Source organism: Mustela erminea, chromosome 3 (genome assembly GCF_009829155.1).
Source record: "Mustela erminea isolate mMusErm1 chromosome 3, mMusErm1.Pri, whole genome shotgun sequence".
Taxonomy (NCBI): domain Eukaryota; kingdom Metazoa; phylum Chordata; class Mammalia; order Carnivora; family Mustelidae; genus Mustela; species Mustela erminea.
In genome coordinates this window covers 127,851,855-127,861,660 of record NC_045616.1, presented here as the reverse complement: position 1 = coordinate 127,861,660, position 9,806 = coordinate 127,851,855, and positions in this window count along the sequence as shown.

Here is a 9,806-nt window from a genome sequence, read left to right as displayed (position 1 = left end):
ACAACGGTGCTTGTTGTTTTAATCCCAGATGGACTCAAATCCTTGAAAAAGAAGTGTGACTAGGTAGCTTTGGCTAAATTAATTATTTTCTCAGGATCTCATTTATAAAGAGAGGCATTTGGACACAATGATGCATGTGGTGTTTTGGGGTCTGAAACTTGTAATTATGTGAAACTATGAATATCTGATGGTTGTTCTCCTCCTTCTTCAAAAATATCTACAAAAAGTATTTTGTGGGGGCTCAGTGGGTTAAAGCCTCTGCCCTCGGCTCAGGTCAGGATCCCAAGGTCCTGGGATCGACCCCACCTTGGGCTCTCTGCTCAGCGGGGAGCCTGCTTCCTCCTCTCTCTCTCTGCCTGCCTCTCTGCCTACTTGTGATTCTATCTGTCAAATAAATAAATAAAATCTTGAAAAAAATATTTTGTGGTAGTTAGTTCATTTATTTTGTTTTTTCCCAATGCTTAGAATTTATTATCTGTGTATGTTTTATTACAAATCAGCATTTGTCGCAATCTTTCTTATATGCTGAAGGGCCAATGGCAATTTTCTTAAGACAGGGTTTCCAAACAATAGGTTTTTTAATTATAGATTTTAAAAAAGAAACAGTGTGCCGAAATGAATCTTTCCTCTACGAGGTATGGGACCCAAAAGCTGTTATAAACTTGCCTCTGGTACATGTCAGTGACTGAGCACTGAAAAGACTAGTGTAGCTGTTGTTAAAAATCTGATTTGTGTTTGCGGAAGTATTCCAGGAGCCCCCTGAGAGAAGACCTTCTGGAAGCTCTTACCAGTGGTGGGAATGTCCCCGTAGAGGCCTGGGAAATGAAAAGCTGCTGAAGTAGTAGAAGAGAGAAAATGATCAATACGCCTAAATCTTTGATAGGCTATGCAAGGTTATAACTATCATAAATCCTAGCTTGGCAGAAGAGTCAAAGAAAAAAAAAAAGGTAGAGACTCAAGGATGCAGAACAGGATTTCCACGGGAGACACAAATTAAATCAGAAATAGTGTAAAGACTATCCTATACGGAATTAATAGGCTAGTTTAAGACCAGCCTTAGGAAAACCTGAAAGGAGTCAAAGTATGTTTGGAAGTATCTCTACCGGACTCTAGAAATGACAGAACTTCTTTTCCAAGATACAGTTTTTTATGTGTTAAGCCACAATCCTAGATGCCCAAATGTGGCTTGAAAATGAATTGCAAAATCACAATCCCTACTATAGGATGAGAATTCTTCAATATTTCTCTTTGCTGGAGCCACGATGCCTGTGTATTCTACAGAAATACATAGATGTGACGGCAGACGAAGAGCTGGGTGCTTTAAAGTAGCATAGGAAAGGAGGCAGAGAGACAGAAAGGATGAGAGGAGAGGCAGGAAGGAAAATTTAGAACGCCAAAAATGTATCAGACACTGCTGGAGTATTCACACATGTGATTTAATTTTCACCACAAAAGAGACTGAATAAACATGGGAGAAGAATGGAGGTTTTTAAACAATGCATTGAGTGTTGAGGAGACAATATTCGTCTATCTTCAGTGGGTTGTGGGTCAATGATGATCAATGTGGAAGTTTTTGTATACTGCTGGTCCCAGAGGAAGCCTTCTTTACCACCTGAGGTAGCTATGGATATGCTCATTTTTACAAATCAGGCACCTGATAGGCAGAAAGGTTAAGTCTTCTATCAAAAGTTACAGCTGGCCAGTGGTAGTATTCCCAGGTTTATGCTCCAAGCCCAGAGCACTTGGACTTACCTGGGACCTGGATCAGAGAAGCAGACAGAGTGGAAATGGCATGTCATTTGGGTACCTCTCCTCTCTTCACCACATCTTGTTTGGTCCACTGGTCCTCATGGAGCTGGAAGTATGCTAACAGCACTGTCCCCTTGGTGATGGCCCTTGAGTGAGCCCTTCCCCTTCCCCTCCCTTCACATTAACCTGTGAACTAGTCCCTGAGACCACCTCAATCTCATCCCGCTACTGTGAGAACTCAAAATAAATGTGTGTGTTCTTGAAAACTCCCAAGGTTTACATTCTCATTGTACATCCTCATTCTCCACACACAGGGTTCTCCACCAAACCACAGTCACCGGGATAGATGGTTGGCTCGCGTGCAGCTCACAGCCTTGGGGAGCTGACCTTTGGACCAAGCTGGACCCCTATATGTAGTTGTGTTGTCCAGCACTGGGTTCAGGGTGGTTTTATCTACCTTAATCGATTAGTTGTTATTTGAGTATCTCCTAGAAACTCAAAATTAGGTAATAAAAAAACATGAGACACTATGGTTGGCCTCAAGGGCATTCTATATAGAGTATCTGAAGGAAGGTCAGGGAAAGTTGGGGGAAAGTTTCTAACCATCTATGACTGTTTGTTGCTCTCTGTCAACCAAGTCTTCATCTATAGGACTGATCCAAGCAAATCAGTCAAAAAAAGTGATAAAGATTTTTGTTTGTATTAGATGTTGTAACCACAAAGAATACTATTAGACCAAGGGAAATCTAAGGGATCAATAAAGAATGATTCTGGATTCCTTTTCTGGCCTTTCTAACCTCCTAACAGAATAAACAGAATTTTAAAAGGTCCATCATTGAAATTGCACCTTAAAACACAAGACCTAAATTCTTTTTATTTTTTTTTTAAAGATTTTATTTATTTATTTGATAGAGATCACAAGTAGGCAGAGAGACAGGTCGGGGGTGGAGGAATGTAGGCTCCCCACTGAGCAGAGAGCCCAATGTGGGGCTTGATCCCAGGACCCTGGGATCATGACCTTAGCCGAAGGCAGAGGCTTTAACCCACTGAGCCACCCAGGTGCCCCTAAAACCTAGATTCTGGTTGGGGATCCACCGGTGAGTAGCTGGGTGATCTTGGATAAGTTAATTAACCTCTCTGGATCTTGGTATTCTTTTCCATAAAATGAAGAGGGAATACCACGCGTGAGAAATTACAAGCTTACAAGCTGTTTCTTTCAGCTGTAACCATGAGCTCCTGGGGCCACTCTACAAAATATTTTTTTTAAGATTTTATTTATTCATTTGTCAGAGAGAGCCCAAGCAGGGGGAGCAGTAGGCAGAGGGAGAAGCTGACTGCCCACTCAGCAGGGAGCCCAATGACCTGAACTGAAGACAGACACTTCACCAATTGAGAAAACCAGGTGCCCCCAAAGATTTTTTTTTTTTTTAATCTTTACTTTTCTTTATGACAGATGTGTGGGCTTGGCCACAAGGGTAAGCTCCAGTCTTTACTGAAGTTTCAGGTTTCTGCAACTGCAGAGGGCAACTGTGGGCCTTGCCACATGGAAGGAGTGGAAAGAGGTTCCCTCTGGCTCCTCCAGTAGCCCATGAGACAGTCCTTAAACGTATGGGCCCCGCCTACACCTAACAGTGATCAGAGCTTACTGCAAAGAGACTGAGAGCTACAGAAAGTTTCACTCCCTGCTCTGATGCTAATTTGAGCTGTTAATTTAGACAAGTTATTCACACTGTCAGTTTTGCATTTCCCCCCTTGACCAAAAGGGAAGAATAATATTTGTTCTAGTCATTTCATTGGATTGCATGAAGATCACCCCACACTCCCCACACAGTACCCAGATATAAAGTGCCTTCAGCATCGTTGGTGGATAGTGGTGGCAGTGTGGTTTGTGACAACAGATCTTTGTTTAAAATATATGTGTCACTCACTGGCCTCCCCACGTGATTCATCTTCCAGGACCACTCCTGGTCTGCCATTTCTCTGCTCAAAACCCTCCTGTGGCTGCCACCGCTTGACAAAGGTCATCTAAAAAATGTGGGGCCTCGGCCTGGTTCCTGTGAAGGTCAGAGAGACCAGTTAGACTCACTAAGGTCAGCTCAGCGGTTTGCCGCAGTGTACATCAAGGTCTCTGCCCTTCCTTTTCGCTGCTTCGTTGCTTTTAGAGATTTCCAGAAGGCTGTCTGAGGACCTGGCACATGAACCTGGGGCTCCGATCCCTCCCTATTACAATTCTGCATTAGTCCTGCCCTGATGGGCCGTCCACCAGGCGCTAGCTCAATCTCTGCCCCCACTGTCCCTGGGTGTCCTCCCCGGCCCCGTTCCCGTTGCTTCTGTCCCTGCCACTCAGGCATGTGTGACCAACCACCGGGCTTCTGTTGCCAGTCAGAGCCAGCGTTGAAATCCAGGGTGGCCATCCCATGGTTTTGGCACACCCAATCTAATCAGCCTTGTTGCCTGCTTTCCCCCTTGTAGGCTACTGCTCACGGGGAAATGTAGGGAAGCTGCTTTGAAGAATCTCTGCCTTGTCTCGCCTTTCGCACCACTCTACATCTTTGCCATCTTACAAGATGTCATCAGAACCCCACCTGCTCTAGGAAGCCTTCCCCTGCTACCCGACCCGGACTCGGCAGCCTGGTTTTCTCTCGCCAGCGATAATATTTCCTCTTTGAACTCTGCTTCTGACACTGAATTACTATCACCGGTGAGATTCAGAAGCAAGACTTGAGTCTGGCTACAGACTTTGTAAATCCTACCACTGACTCCTTTCCCTAAAGCCCGACTAAAAAACATATAACTTGTGACAAAAGGTTGTACAGAGGGAAAAGGCTGAATAGTTTTATTTGATTTTTTTTTTATCAGACCTAGAAGTGATGAAGTGATGGACTAAATACAGTCACGACCATTTCCACATTGTTGACAATCGTCCTTACCCAACTACCTCAAAGGGTTCTTCCAAACCCAAAGCAAAGAGACAGGGAAAGAAGGCAAAAGCAATGTTGGCAACAAGTGTTAACTTCTGCTTCCCCCTTAAGTGCCTTGGAAACCAACCCAGGTGTGGATTACTCAACTGCTTCTTTCCAGGAACAAGGACAGGGTTGTATAAAATTATTTAATATATCCTTCCCTTTGAATCTAGGGGATGCTATGATCTCCTTGGTGTCTTAGTTCATCCCAGCTGTGATATAGCAAAATACCATAGGCAGGGAGGTTTAGACAATGGAAATTTATTGCTCACAGTTCTGGAGGCTGAGAAGTCCAAGGGCAAGGCGCCAGCAGATGAGGTGTCTGGTGGAGTTCAAAGATGGCTAACTCTTCGCTGTGGGCTTGTGGACATGGCAGAGAGAGTGAGGAAGCTCTCTAGGGTCTCTTTTATAAGGGCACAAATCCCCTCCAGGATGGATCCACCCTTATGACCTAATCACCTCAAAAGGCCCACCTCCGGACATCATCACACTGGGGATTAGGTTTCAACATATGAATTTTGGGAGACACAAACCTTCAGTCTAGAGCGCTTGACCAACTGAATGCAGCAGAAGTCATCCTGGGCCACTTTCTGGGCCAGCACTTTCAGACACTGACAGCTTCTACTACCTCTTACACTCATCTCTGAGACTGAGTTACATTATGAGAGAAAGTCCAAGCAGTCCACAGAGAAGCCCAACGGGAAAGAAAGAAAGGCCCTCGGGGGAATGTCCAGTTGACAACCAATGCAAACTCTGAGCAGATGGGCCTTTCTGGAAATGGAACCTCCAATCCTGGTCAAGCCACTCCATCAGATGCTTCAAGGAACAGAGATGAGTAGTCTGCACAGAACCCTGTCTGAATTACATATATATATATTAGCAAAATGAGTAATTGTTGTTTTAAAGCACTAAATCTTGGGTTGTTCAGTAGGTAGTTATAGACAACCAGAATATAGTTAGAATGAGTTCCTGTCTTTCTGGTTGAAATCAGAGTTGATTGAACTGACCTGATAATCTTCATGATTATACATTGCACAACAAAGTTCTATAAAAATATATATGTGTCATATCCAGAATTTCTGCACCCCCCCAAAAAATTAGACAACACTAAAAACACCAGCTCAACATTTTTAGTGAAATCACGAAATAACTCTGCTTTAATTGCTTATAGGCTATATATGAGGAATAAAAGCAGGAATAGTATAGACTTGGGGTCTAGGGAACTCGGGTCTTAGGTTGGTGAGAATGTTTAGATATTAACAGTGTTTCTATCCTTTTCAGGACCTGGTAGAGAATGTAAGGGTTCAGGGGCATCCTAAATTCACCAAATTATTTATTTGTTTATTTATTTATTTATTTATTTGAGAGAGAGAGAGACAGAGAGATAGCAAGAGCATGCAAGGGGACAAGTCAGAGGGAGAAATAGACTCCCCACAGACTCAAGCCTGGGACTCCAGGATCACGACCTGAGCCAAAGGCAGTTGCTTAACCAACTGAACCACACAAGCACCCCTAAATTCACCAAATTCTTAGCTTTGATGACAAAGGGTGAAGCACCATGCTGAGCTTTGGAGGTACAGGGGTGACAAAGAAGATACGGTCCCTGTTCCCATGGAGCTTACGTTAGGTGGGGGATGTGAACAATCAACCAATAACCACATACCAAATAACCAGCCCACAACAATTTTGCTAAGTGCCATGGAGGAAAAATACAGAGAGTATCAGAAGGCACATTGGCAGAATCTAATTGAATCTGGCCATCAAATATATCCTCCTTGGGAAGTGGAACACACTGGGATCTGCCAGATGGAAACGGGAATTTGCCAGTGAGAGAGCCGCTGCCGTGAGGCAGAAAGGAGCACGGGGATTGGAGTAATGGAGAGAAGCTGTCCTCCCAGAGCTGAGGGACTGAGTGGGGAGAATGGGGATGAGGCTGCTTATGGGGTTAGCGGCTGGACTGTGCAGGGCTTTAGGCCATGATAATAATTTTTTATTTTAATCTGAAAAGTGAGGTGGCATCCATGACCAGCTTTAAGATGTAAGATGATCATAGAGATTTAAAAAAAAAAAAGATGAATCCCAGAAGGAACGTTTTTGGGGTGACATAAAAAGTGAACTAGGCATTTCCTTTAACAAAGGGAGGCTGGGGGGGGGGGGGTCTGGGTGGATCAGTCAGTGAAGCATCTGCCTTCGGCTCAGGTCGTAATTCCAGGGTCCGGGGCTGGACCCTGGGTCAGGCTCTTTTTTTTTTTTTTTTTAAGATTTTATTAATTTATTTATTTGACAGAGATCACAAGTAGGCAGAGAGGGGGTGGGGGGAAGCAGGCTCCCTGGGGAGCAGAGAGCCCAGTGTGGGGCTAGATCCCAGGACTCTGAGATCATGACCTAAGCCGAAGGCAGAGGCTTTAACCCACTGAGCCACCCAGGCGCCGTGCTGGGTCAGGCTCTTGGCTCAAATGGGGCCCTGCTTCCTCCTCTCCCGGAGGCTCTTGTTCTCTCTCTTTATCTCTCTCTCCCTCTCCCAAAAAGAATAAACAAAATCTAAAACAAAAACAAAAATAAAAACAAACCCAAAGCAAAAACAAAGGAGGATTTAATAGGAGAGGAATTGGGGACACTGCTGATACCTGACTTCCTCTACCTCACGGGTCCGCCCAGAACCACAGTTCCTTTTCATCTACAAGATATCACTGGGCTCCGCATCTGAGATAAGTAAAGACTCCCCTGGGGGCCACAGACTGCTGCAGCTTACCTAGAATTCTCTCCAGCTCTCTGGGGGTGGGGAGGAGAGTGTGACATCAGGCAAGTAGGAAAACAGATTGTGAGGTGGCTGTCTTCGCACAAAGCTGGTCTAGGAGCAGATACCCTTTTGCCCACCACTGAAAAAAATAGAACTGATTATTCTGTGGGTGGCATTTTCTTTCCCACAGTCAAACTAATCAATGTCCTGCTGTGGTGGCAAGAGACACTAAATTGCTGTGACAGCTGCCTCTCAGAGAAGAGGAAACTGAGCGCCTCCAGTCGGGTCCAGAAATAACTGGTGGTTAGTGCCCCGGGGATGGAGTTGCTGGTCCGAATGTTCCCACCGAATGCTAACTTAGCGATCACACTAGGGCTGTGTGCATGACCGGCATAATTTCAAGGGGGAAAAAACAGCGCTTTGGCCAGAGTTAAAAATGTATTTTAAGAAGCACAGGTTTGTACCTGAACTAGGACTTTCGGCGGAGCATCTCCAAATGCACAAAACCCAAGAGAAACTATCTTGCTATAAACTGTTCATTTCTTTTCGTACTTGAATATGCCTAACCGCAAATCTGTTTTCTTGTTGTAAAACCAGTATCAGTCTCTAATTATTTTTATATTTATATATGTTATATTTCTATCATAATTTAGCAATTTTAGTCATAATCAAATAAGCATTATTGAATAATAAACCGTATGTCTAAAATTCTACTAGCAATCCATCCTTTTGTACCCGATGGCATTTTAAGAATTGACTTTGTTTACCAAAACCTTCTTTTCTAATGAAATTATTTCCTCATGGCTTCTGTGCCAGGTACAGGGGATATATTTGGGAGCTCTTTCTGCATGGGGAAACTTTAAGTCATAAAGTTTTTTCTTCTAAAGCCCTGAGGTATTTTCTTTTCTTTTTTCTTTTCTTTTTTTTTTTTTTTTTTTTTTTTTTGGTGGTGGTGTTTAATGTAAGCATTTCTAAATCTGCCAGGAATTTAAGTGTGCATTTTTCTTTTCTTTTCTTTTTTTTTTTTTTTTAAGATTTTACTTATCTCTTTGATAGACAAAGATCACAAGTAGGCAGAGAGGCAGGCAGAGAGAGAGCGGGGAAAGCAGGCTCCTTGCCAAGCAGGGAGCCCGATACTGGGCTCGATCCCAGGCCCCTGAGACCATGACCTGAGCGGAAGGCAGAGGCTTTAACTACCGAGCCACCCAGTTGCCCCAGGTGTGCGATTTTGTGTCCATGTTCCACAGAAATATTTGGAAAATTGAGTAACAGTTTATTTTTCATATAGATTTTCCAGAATCATAAAGACACACCTTAGATACTTTAATATAACTCTTCATTTTCAAGGGGACCTCACGATAATAATGCAATGCCTAGTACACAGCCCTTAGAATCTGAGATTTCTGAGAACTTCTCCCAATAATGCTCTTTCCCTCTTTCATTTCTAGTTCACTGGGGATCTCCCAGTCCTGCTGTGGCTCTCCCCACTCATCCGTCCGCCCGGCTTACGGAAAAGGCACCGCAGGATGTCCCTGCCTCCCTATTTGACCTCATGAAACCTTCGCCACAAATATGTTGTTCATGGCTCCTCGTCTGCCTTTTGTAACTATTTCCAATTCTGCAGCTCAGCCTTCAAGTCCCCGTTAACTGGCTCCCACAGAACCGTCGTTTGCTGTTCCTCAAAGGGACTCTTTTTTTCTCATTTTGGTTTTCCCACAGCCTCTGCCACCGCACCCCGCGTGCCCCGTACAAGCATATAATCCATATTCTTGTCAGCTGCTCGACTCTGTTCGTGATATTTCTTTCCATGCACAGCTCTCACTCTTCTTTATTCCATTATTACCCCATCATCATCATCATCATCATTATTATTATTCCATTATTATTATTATTCCATTAATATTCCATTATTGTAAACTTAGGGTTCTTTCTTGGTAAGGCCCACATCGTATGTGAAGACTCATGAGATGTGCTAAAGCCACGTAAGCAGTGAAGGAAAACCCCAGGTGTAAGAAGATCACAAAGAAGAAGCCAGCCATTGGGATCACAGACTCAGGAGCAGGCTCAGCCCCTTGAGCAGACTTGCTGCTCAAGTCTGGGTGAGGTACCAGGCAGAACACGGAGACACGGAGACACGGTTTGGACTTCACCTGGAGCTCAGTGCAGGTCGCAGGCTGGGCAGCCAAGTGATTCTTTCCCCACCCCAGCAGGATCCCAGGGACTCTGCAGAAAAATGGAAGTAGAGGGACTCAGGCCCAGGGACACCCTGGCACACGGAAGGGAAGAAAGAGGCAGCACGCTGAAAAGAGGAGAATACACTGAAATTCTACAAACTGAAATGAAGCTTTGGCAAC